We start from the raw sequence: 12,162 nt of genomic DNA on the forward strand, positions 1-12,162 counted from the left end.
ATAACTTAAGTTGTCGAAAAATGGCCGAGGGTGACAAATGATGGTGCACTGTACTCGAAGAATTCTAAATGTGGAGGGGTATCAAAGCACATACTTTTCGAAAGTGTATGAATTGGCTTGGTATAATGTATTCATTTTCTAAACGCATGAGGGTTGGCCATGATTTTTTGACACATTTCACACAGTATAGTAAATCTGACAATATAAACTGTCACCAACTGTCAGGTATCAAGTTAAAATTTTCTTCACTACGATGTCGAAAATTGTGTCTCAAGAAACCAAGTGCGGCATTTTGAAATGTTATGAAAACATAAAGCAAGATAGGCCTGATTGGAGCTGTGATCATCTGGTAACAAGGTATTTTGAACGTAACTAGTCCTTAATAGTCTTGAGAAATAAATTAGTAATTTCGATCTGTAGGTTGGACTTCGTCTAATTTACGATGTTATAACAGAAAAACCGGGAAGTCTGCAAGAAAGGATAATGTCGAAAAGTTAAGTTCAATTTAAAATAATGCTCCTAAAATCAAAGAGAAGTAAGACGATTGTAATTTACAAATTGTATATAATTAAATACATGATTCTTCAGAAAATAAAAACATTTTATTCGAATATATTTTGTTATTGGTGCTTTTACACTCACATTTTTACTCCCAAATGACATTTTATACTGTCCTAATTTATACAGAATGAATATTCTAACGAAGTCAATAGTTCGCGTGAAAATGAAGTTCAAAAAGTTGCAACGAAACTTATACGAGAAGCTTTCTTCGGCTTTTCCTTATATTTCGAAAACTAAACTAAAAAGAGATAGGGAAAAAGTTCCAATGACAAAACTTTCGGTTTTGTCAGCTTTAAAAGATGAAAAAATATCTTCTTTTTTGTCCCTTCATTTTGCTCTAAACATAAATAACCATTCTTTTTAGTAACTCGTTTTTTTAGGCTCTCAAACAGATTCCAGCATGTTTAATTTAATTTGAAATATCAAATGATATCTACTTGTCAATGATGCGGCTGTCAGTGTCAAGCCGTCAACAACCGGAGTTACTTCAGTTGCACCATTTAAGAATAAAATTCAGTTGTACCAACTCAAACAGTGCTCTTGATCACTTGTACCGTGAGATAATTTAAATTTATAATTAAAGCAGGCTATGACTTTTAAATTAGATTGGCAACAGTGTTGACAACTTGATTTGAATTGTCAAGGTGACGTTTCAAAATTCAATACAAACTATGAAATGCCGAGTTATCTAACAGTTGTATCCAAGCGGAGGGAGGACACTTTGAACATTTTCTATGATTATTATCAATAAAACTGTATTATTTTCTAGTGCCTAATTTCTTTTAAATTAAAACGACTGAACATGAGAACCCTAAACGTCAAAGTGTTTACATAGCCTCTCAAGCGACTCAATTGGCAGAATCCGCAATCGTAGAAAAAACCCGCCTGCTTTGATTATAAACTTAAATGTTTTGACGGTACTTTAGCATGGACTATAAGATTTCTTCATACATTTTCACAGGAACTATTGCTCGAAGTTTAAAATGAAAAATACATACTACTCTAAAGCAATTTCAAAGGGGTTTGAAATTGTACAATGCACCTTCACTTATGAGTTTGAATTATATAGACGAAAACAGTGATATTGCATATCCCTTTGCAAATTAATTTCAGTTGTTCTGACGTTCCTAAAAAAAAAATTAAGGCTAAACATACACACACATACACATACACGCCTGTTTCATTTACGTTCGGCTATCCTGTACTACGTCCAAAGTTGTAATTTTTAAGAATCTAATAATAATTTAATTTTTCCATACTTTAAATAAACTTACGTTGTTTATACAGGGTATCTATAAATGACTGTCTGGTCCAGCTTGCTATTAAAATTTGTCAAATTTTGAATGTGCCGCTTAATACTGAACGTCACATTTTTAGGTTAGGTTGTTTGCTTTTAAACTAACAAGTTTCAACTATATTTTGCTCCCGCTAATGTTAATATATTTAATATGAACACCATCAACAGGGGAACAGTCATCCTCCCATCATACTGCCACACACTGTACCTATATTCAATAAATCGCATGAGACCAAATACTAACGGATAAAATAAATATTGAGAACACCATATATAGTTTGTCCAGCGAGAGATTGGTTAACATAAAAATCACTAAATTATACGTAGAGAAAGTAGTACCTAGCGCACGTAAAATTTGAAATGTATATCCTTCAATTATCCTTTAATTAATATATTCTAGTGCATTTTGAAATGTTGGGTTAATTTAATACAGGGTCATTATAAATGATTGTCCCATCGCAGTTGGAGTTGAAAACCCACACAAATTTGGGATGTGCCGCTAGCTTCGCAACGTTAGACAAACTATTAGACAAATTTACACTACCGCCAGCAGCGCTACCTATTGGCGATGCTAGTCTCACTCATGTTATAAAGCTTGGGGCACATTCAACTACGTCACCAACGCCTACTGCGATGAGACAATCATTTATAATGACCCCGTACAATTTAAAATCTCCCAATCTCTCGCTGGACGAAGTATATCTGTTTGCCACTATACAAAAGTGCCTTTTTATCTGATTTCACATTTCTTATTTTATGCTACTAATTACACGACCTAGACTGAACTGTCGAATATGGTCTCGACTCCATCTTTTCTTCCAATATAAATAACAGTGTTTTTCACGAGAAATAGGTCTTGCAGGTTTTTCAATAAATCTTAAATTTGTTTAACAACATACACTACACAGATTGTACACCAAATTGTTGAAATAAACAGGCTACGGATATTTATGGATTCTTTTCCACCATTTCTCTCAAATCCTCGATAATTTCATCAGATATTGGTGGCAACCTGATAAATTTACCCTTGCTAGTTGTTCCAGTTGTTAAAACCTGATCTTGAATGTTGTATGGGTATTTCCCGGAATTTATTATTATAATCAGATCATGAATTTTAGCATTAATAAACCTTCTACTTCGAAAATAAGAAACAACAATCGTTAAGAAAATAAAGCGTGAATAAAACTTAAATATCAAAAACTAACCTCACAAATTTTGCCAGTCTGTTTACCTCTAAAAGCGGACGTATTTGCAATTTGCATTGAAAAATACAGACTTTTGTTGTTTATCAACTGATTACTAATTAGCTGCCATAAAACGAATATACAAAACGAAAACTCGACTGAACAACGCGAACAAAACGTCAATGTCAGATGTGACAATTAATAAGGAATTAAAATTAGGCATCTGTTTGAAAAAAGCGGCACAATAATATTCTTTCCAAAGCTGGCTTGACCATTTATACAGGGGTCCCAAACAGGGTTGTTATAAAATATTGTACCATCGTAGTTGGCCTTGAATACCCATACAAATTTGGGATGTGCCGCCAACTTCGCAACGTTAGACAAAGTAGCAGACAGATTTCCACTATAAAGTCACTAGATATATCTAGTGACTTTATTCTACTACCGCCAGGAGTGCCACCTATCGGTGATACTCGTCTCACTCATGTTATCAAGCTTGCGGCATCTTCAACTAAGCCACCAATGCCTACTACGATGGTACAATATTTTATAATGACTCTGTAGTTGGCTAAAATGTCTGTACTACGTAGGTACAGGGTCATTACAAATGATTGTCCCATCGCAGTAGGCATTGGTGACGTGCAATAGTTAAATGTGCCCCAAGCTTCATAACATGAGTGCGACTAGTATCGCCGATAGGTGGCGCTACCGGCGGTAGTGGAAATCTATTCGGTAGTTCGTCTAACGTTGCGAGGCTGGCGGCACATCCAAAATTTGTGTGGGTTTTCAACGCCAACTGCGAAGGGACGATCATTAATACTGACCTTGTACGTCTTATAATAGAGAGACAATCTAAAAAATTGTTAGAATTATTTTTAATCGATCCAAACTTAATAAGTTGGAAAATTCTATTTAAATTAAGGAATCGAATTATTGTATTTTCAATTTGGTTGTAAGTCGTAAAATTTTATTGCATATTATGAGCGATTAACGGGCACAATGGTTGGGTTTGAAAAGGTTGGGAAGCGGCGCGTGCCGTTTGCCGTACAATGCAAAAAGTGGTAAACTAGGATTTATAAGCCCCGCAAGATCTTTAATTTAAAGTACCATAAAATTTTACGACCTACAACCAAATTGAAAATACAGTAGTTTTGATACTTTCTTTGTAATAATAATATATTTAATTTTTTAGCTTCATCGATTTTATACTTCAATATTCAATACTTATTTAGCTCAATCAGCTTATTGAAATGAAGATAGAGTTGATCAAATAAATACAAAATCAAGAGTGCTTTGAACTGTCATTCGACACGATCGAATTTCAATGCACTTTTGATCTGAAATTTATTTGATTATATGTACAATATTTCTCAGTGCAAAACACTTCATTTGGGCACTTTTCCAGATTCCGCAATATTATCGGAAATTTTTGTATTATAAAACAAAAATGTTTATGTAATTATGTTATTAATATAGATATTTCTTCATTATAATAATCTGTAACTATGCCATCAATTTTTGGATTAAATAAATTTATAGCAAAAAGTATTTGAAACATTCACAGAACTGAATAATTTATTTATACAGGTGTTTCAAAACTGCCGCCAAAACTTTACGGAACATGATAAAATATGCTATATTGGATAATAAATCATTGAAATGATGTTTTTTTGTATGTCTCCAGAAGATAAAGAGTTCCAAAGCCTGGAACAAATAGATCATGTATTTAAACACTCTATGTGTGTATGTGTGTTCATATTATTTTAAGATGGGCACATGGACATAACTAACATGTTTCATTAAAAAAGCATTGTAAACGCTCGTTTAATTTAATCTTTTTTAAAATTTACATTTGGCAATATCTATTTACCTTTCAGTTTGCAACGTATAGATCGTTACTATGACTATACATTATAATAAAATGGTTGCTGTGATTACTGCTGCTTGTTATTATTATTATCATATTCAGAACATCTTCTGTACAATGTTGCCACTTTTACGGTAATTTAAAGCTCTGTCAAACCACACAGGCACATAAAAAAGAGTCTGATTACGCTTTCTCGTTAATATAGATATGGGAAATTGCTGTATAACATTTTTGACGATAATTTTGGAGCACGCTGTGTAATCATGAATTCTAAAGTTTGCCTTTTATGTTCATATTAGCGTCTCCACTCATAAAGCCAAAATGGAACAATTAAATGTATGTAAAACAGATAAAATGTTCGTAAAAATAGGAACATTTTATTAAAAAAAAAGCTTTAAACGAATACTTATAAAATATACATACAAGTTAAGAGGGGGGAGACAAATAAAAATTAAAAATAAAAATAATTAATTAATAGATCTTTCTGGTATTGTGTTATTATCATGATTGTATTTTGTTCTGTCCCATAATTAATATTGTTCAGACTATTTCACAGATTTATGCTGATACATCATATTCCATGATATTTTTTTTAACTATATGTTAAAACATAATATTACAATTCTGCAAGCTAGAATTAAGACGTTTCCATTTAAGTATTTATGTCAATTTAAAATAATTTCTCTCGGTAAAATATTAGCAGTAGGATTTTTTATGGTAAATTAAAATGTCAGGCTCGGTCTCATTTTCAATATAACTAAAAGTAATAATTTTCATAGTAATTTTACCAAGTGGTACTGTTACTATTCCATTACAACTTCTACTACTACGATTAATATTATTCCTGCTGTGTAATCATTTAATCAAAGACGGTGACAAATTATATTCCATCATAAATTCCTAGAAAACATCGATGAAATAAAATATGTAGATCCAATTTTATTTTGAAGCTGTTAATTGCTGTTGCGGTTACTATTTTATCAGATGATAACCGCAACATCTAGGATTAAAAATCAGTGCTAGAAATCTGTTGCTCACTTTTCACTTTGATCTACATTTTATTTAAAATTTCGTATTCATAAATAATAATGTAACATAGTTTATTGACATGTAGGCAGAACATTACTCCCAGCGTGATACCCTGCAATTGACATTTTAACATTGAAAACGTCTTCCAACTCTTCCAACAAAGAAAATTTAATTGGGTACAAAAAAAAAATAAAAAAATACAAGAGTAGTAGTCCAGACAAAAGAGTACTTTAGCAATGAATTCTTAACGAATCTTTTTGTTTTTTGTTAACATTCAAACGCATCAAAGAGAAACACTTTGGAGGTTTGTCACGCAAAGCAACATTTCCGTTAAAAATTCCACATTTTAGTTAAGGTAATTGGCCAATACGATCGTCAACAACGCGGAAAAACTATACCAGAAATTAAAACAAATGTCGACTGGTCCTCACTCAAGTTTTTGTCTTGCAAAAATGGCGGAATATTTGCATAATAGTATAACTAGACTTGTATTTTAATAATTGTAAAAACTGACGCTAATTGCAGTTTTTAATTAAAATTCAGAGTTGGAAGGATCAAAGAACTGACCGGTTCGGTCTTAAGACGTAGTTATGGTTTAAGAGTTCAGCAAAATGAATGTTATTTGGGCTTGTATCATAAGAACTGGTACTAAATTATCATTAAGTTATGCCAAACGTAATAAGTTAAAAAATTTAATGTTACAGTAAGATACCAACGTCATATACTTAATGTGAGAAACAAGGAAGTCGAAATTTGTAATAAATTATACTTAAACACATTCATTAATATGTGGTACACAATAAACATATTTTTGTGCTTGCATGGCGGTCTTCACGTACAAACTACGTCAAAAACAAATGGAGTAATTTTGACAATCAATTTAATAATCGACACGTGTCATTAGCTATTTTAGACTTGTGTCATTTCGGAACTACTATCAGAGATTTTTTAGCAGGCAATTATTCACCTGCTCGACTAGTCGACAAATGACAATGTCACTTTTGTCCACGCAGATACACACATAAATTATTTAGAAGTCTTTGTTTACGTAGTTTTCACGTTAGCAATTATTGTTGTTATTAATATTGCGATGACGGTATTGTCAATATCATTTATTGTTATTAAACTATTCTTCGCATAAATTAAGTTCTGTGATGTTAGTTTTGCGTTTGTTCGTCTGGAAAATTGGAATATTTTGGAATTTTCCGTAGACGGAAATTTGTTCATTGCCAATAGTGATCAAAGTTTTCGATTGCGCTAGTCAACAGGCAAAAGATTTCCTGAATACAATGAGCTAATTTATGTTGGGAGGTGCCTGATAATTATGAATATAAGCAAAACATAATAATTATTAACACTAGTTTTAAAGATACAGTACGCAGGATGTATTAAAAATGGTGCATAATATTTACATCACATGATTTTATGATGAAATAGAAGCAAAAAACTCTATACCCGGGACAACCAACAGATATAGTAATAAAACCGTTTCCTAGTGCCCGCGTATTTTAAACAGCAGATTCCAATTGGCTTATTCAAAACGTGCGCATATTTTTGAAAACCTGATGTACATCCTCAAAAATTACTTGACGGCATTTCATTAGTTTTAAACACGCTTCGGCAGTTTGACCACGTGTTCATGTTTGGAGAAGATGTGCACATCAATTAATGCAACATTTTTCTCAGTCTGTCAACTATATCACATTCACAGGCTTCGGCGTATATCGTTCTGAGCAACTAACGCTACATCCCCTTTTTATTAAACTATATCTTTCGTTCTCCAGGGTATTGTACCAATTTACTGTTAACCCTCCACTCATGGAGTTATTAACAGTCAAACTTGGAAATTTGCCCCAATTCTAATGGAGAAATACATTTAAATAGCACCAATAACTCAACAAGTAAAATAAATATTCCAGCATTAATTTTACCATTTTGATTATTGGTTTATTAGTAATTTCATTTTTTAAAATGCTGTTAATAAATTATCATAATCACATCAGTCAAAATTTACAAATTTGCATTGTTTAATTACGGCTTTATCACAAATAGGTTAACTTTAGTATGACAGATTATATAGACACTGACAAATATATTGACAATTCAATAGTCTGATTTACATAGATTAAATTTTAAGTATCCCAATTTTATTTGTCCATCGACCGTATACATTTACGACCCTAACCAAAAACGGAAAATGCTTGTGATGTGACAGTTAATCTTCTGGAAATCGGCAGGATGTGTCACATAAATTTGCATTAATTTGCAGGATAATAATTATGGTTATTTCCATTAGCATATTTTCAACTCAATAATGGGAGTGCGCTAAGGATTTTGAATGATAAGGAGTATCAAAAGACATTTCATTTAAGAGGTTCATCAATTTGCTTGAAAGGAGTATTCTGATTTTTGTTTTCATTGTACCGAAACAGGACTTAAAAGAAAGGTTCGATTACTGTACATACCTTCAGAACATACGACTATTTTTGTTTGTTTAGTCTAAACTAAAGTAGATACAAACTCTGAAAAATAGGTGCTCTCATTTACTGATATCTTGAAAAATAAGAGGCAGGGAAAAAATCCAATAAAAAGACATTTTGCTTTGTCATATTTTGAAGTGTCCAAATGGATAATGGAAAAGTAAAATTTCATAATATTTTTTCCAAGAAATTCCTTTATTAAGTACCTATACATTATGTTCACTTATTAATTTGAGATTGTATGAAAACAAATTCGACGCTCTAAGAGCCGGTTGCACCAACGTGAGTTAAATTTAATTACAGATTAATAGATATTTATTTTTTAGTAACACGATATTGTTTCTTTTCGTCATAGATACAGATTGTGAAAAACTCATATAAAATCAATTATTTATTTCCAATGGATCAGGAGTTATACATTTTTTAATGAAGCCCTGTACCCCGCCTCTTTGCGAAAAAGATGACATAGTCAAAAACCATGACACATCAATATTGACAAAAGGACGTTCTAAAATCAAATTTTGACGTAGAATCCAAATTTGAAATCAAAATGGGGCCTTTCCATTTAAAAAAACAAAGATCGCGTCGATTTCTGGTATTTCCGGAAGTGTCGCCATTTTGAAAATATTTTATTTGAACTTGTACTGAACTGTACTTAAAAGTTAATACTTTCTTAAAAACATTTTGCAGGGAAGATTGCGTGAATACATGGTTACTATAGTTTCGTTCTCATGAGTTTGTTGTAAACAATGGCGAGGGCGAAAAAATTTGAAATATCCCAAGGGAGTTATGAGTTGTTTTTCCTAATGTGTATCTATGGCGAAAAGGAACAATATCGTGTTACTAACAAATAAAATATACGACATAGTATTTATTAACGTTGTGGAATTAATAGGACCACATCAACGTAATCGGCAACCGACTTATTGCAGAATCAGGCGATTAAAAATCAAAGAAATTCCTTTTCGATAGGATTTCCTTTGCCATTCAACGTGGAAGTGCGAAAAATAGTCAAGAATAGTCGTAACGACATAGAGAATGGGATGTAACATACAGAACAGAAACTGAGAAGACTAATTCATTTTTATTTATTTTAATAGAATAATTTAACAACCAAACCTCTCAGCTGAAGAAGAAGAAAACAAACAATATAAAAAACAAACAAAAATGAATCATCATCACACTCAATAAAATTCATGTGATTTCAATTGAATAAATTATTTGTTATAGAACTGCATTTATTTTTTTTTTATGTCATTCATACGTACGTATAATCAATTCAGCAATAACAAAGCATTGGATTTGAAGTGTTTCAAGTCCGGTTTCAAGAAAAGCCACTTCAACCGTTTCTATAGACACACAAAAGCGCGATTTTCAACCGCTTGAAGATAATAGTTATTTGTGTATCAAGGCCAAAAAGTGCATCTTTTTCGTCCGAGTCTGAGCGAGGGCAAAAGGCACTTTTTGGCCGAGGTGCACGAACTATAAAGAATAATTACAAATTTATTTTGTACCTACCTACGGTTTTCAAATAGATACATTTATTAATACATATTTACGATTTCTTTATAGTATTTTTTATTAGCTTACCAACAAAACGAAAAATTTACTATTTGCAATACAATTACTTATTTACATAATTCATGGTGACAGGACAATTATTGCGATTATCATCTGCAATTTACGGCGGCGCCGCGTATTAGATATTTATTCAACACTTTCGCTGTTGTATTACAGTATATTTCTGTATCACGCTGTTGCTATCGATTATATGAACATTCATTTTCTTATTATGCACCAAATAAGTACCAGAAAAGAAATTAGTTAAATTTAACTTTGAAATATTCATTTGTTTTTAGACGGTTTACTCCGTTTTGTCGGTCTCGTTGTTAACTTACTAAACAGAGCAACAGAGGGCGCCACAGTCCAGGGTCAGAAAAGTGCGTCCGAAAAAGTGCGTCCGATAAAGAGTTACTTTTCGTCCGCATGGGAGTACATAAAATTACCTTTTTCATTAAGGGTGCCTAAAATAGTTATTTTCATGCCGCCGGCCGTTATCGACGGTTTTGCATGATTCAAAATCTGCCGGGAACGTAAAATTCCCGGCCTAGTACTTACAAAAGTGACCTTGACGAAAAATTCGCTAGAGAATGGGCAGGCAGCATTGAATGTAGCCAACGGACTCCGTTTCGGCTCAGGGACGCGAGGGTCGCGGGTTCGATTCCGCTTGTGAAACAAATTTTTTACTTTTTAAAAATGATTTAAATTTGTCGGCATGAAAAATTTTGCGATTTACTACACGTCCAGAAAATGTTTTGCGAGTGCTCGTGTTGCTCGCCTCGGCTAAACCGCCTCGGCTACGCAATATCACTCACACTCGCAAAATATCATTTTCTGGACTTGTGATCCAAATAACTATTGTGTATCAAAGTCAAAAAGTGCATCTTTTTGACCCGAGTCTGGGTTTTCTGGTCGAAGCGCAGCCGAGACTTGAAAACAGACGAGAACAAAAGGCACTTTTTGGCCGAGGTGCATATTAAATTTTTTTAGGTGACCGCACGAGCTACAAAGCAAAAGGCATCATTGGAAAAATTACAAATTTATTTTATAAAACTTCATTAAAAATATATAGTCAACTATTTTTCATTGATTTTAGTGTTAGAAGTGTTACTTTTTTTCACTTAGTGAAAAAAAGGAATGATGTCAATACCTTTTTGGTCTCCTGTGATGGAAACTTTGCAAATACGCACTGTTCACGTCACATGAAACTTTGTTTTTACAGCGACTGTGCGACTGTGAATTTTTCCCACATACTATGCGGCACAGTAAATAATCCTTTTTTAAACTTTAGAAACGTAGAAGAACTACACAATTTTAAATTAATGAAGCTGAGTTTCAGGAGCACAATATGTATACATTTTGAATTCAATTAGTTTTAGAAAATAAAATCTAAAAGAAATGAAAATAGCAGCGCCATCTGTCGGTTCTACCTTACATTTGACAATTGTTGGGTGCGTTCCATTAAAATTTGAAAAGTAGTAATTGTTTTTAACATTTTAAATTAAAAAACGTCGGCCAAAAAGCATTATACATACCTTGTGTGTGAAACATTTTGCAGCGCTCAGTCTATTAAACACTCGGCTGCGCGTCGTGCTTCAAATTAAACTTCGCGCTGCAAAATGTAACTTCCCACGCTCGATTGTAAATAGCTATTTTTTAACTGTTTGATTTTAATCCATGAATGAACGATATACACTTTCTACAAAGAAGTGCTTTATTAAAATGAAAATTGAAATAACAATTAGAACAATTAGTAACATTAAACCCACCTTTCTTTAGTCCACTAGTAATTTCAGGATCTGCATCTGAATCACTCATTTTCACTTTTATTGAGACTGACATAAAACTGACAATAAAAATAGTTTCAATAAACAGATAAAATACTTAACGTTTCCTTAGTTACCACAATCGGCCACCGCACTTGACGAAAATGGAAGCACAAAATTACAGTTAAAATAGGTTTTCATTAATGAAATTTAAATTTTTTTTATAGACAACTTGCTTTTTTTTTCATGCGTGTGGATTATTCAACTCGCCTACGGCTCGTTTAATAAACTTCCACACTAATGGAAAAAAGTTGCACTTCTAACACTCGTTGTCTAAATATACTATGTGACAAAGAAAGGTAAACACCCAATATTTATAGTTTTATTTCAATAAGTTTTTGTGGGCAAATGTGTTTTG

At 32.6% G+C, this 12,162-nt stretch overlaps 1 protein-coding gene across 2 annotated transcripts in view; it reads right to left on the minus strand.

Annotated features, from left to right (window-relative positions):
* Window positions 1-12,162, minus strand: part of dsb (debris buster) — a 71,340-nt gene that overhangs the window by 52,514 nt on the left and 6,664 nt on the right. The window lies entirely within an intron of this gene.

This window comes from Tenebrio molitor, chromosome 4 (assembly GCF_963966145.1).
Source record: "Tenebrio molitor chromosome 4, icTenMoli1.1, whole genome shotgun sequence".
NCBI lineage: Eukaryota > Metazoa > Arthropoda > Insecta > Coleoptera > Tenebrionidae > Tenebrio > Tenebrio molitor.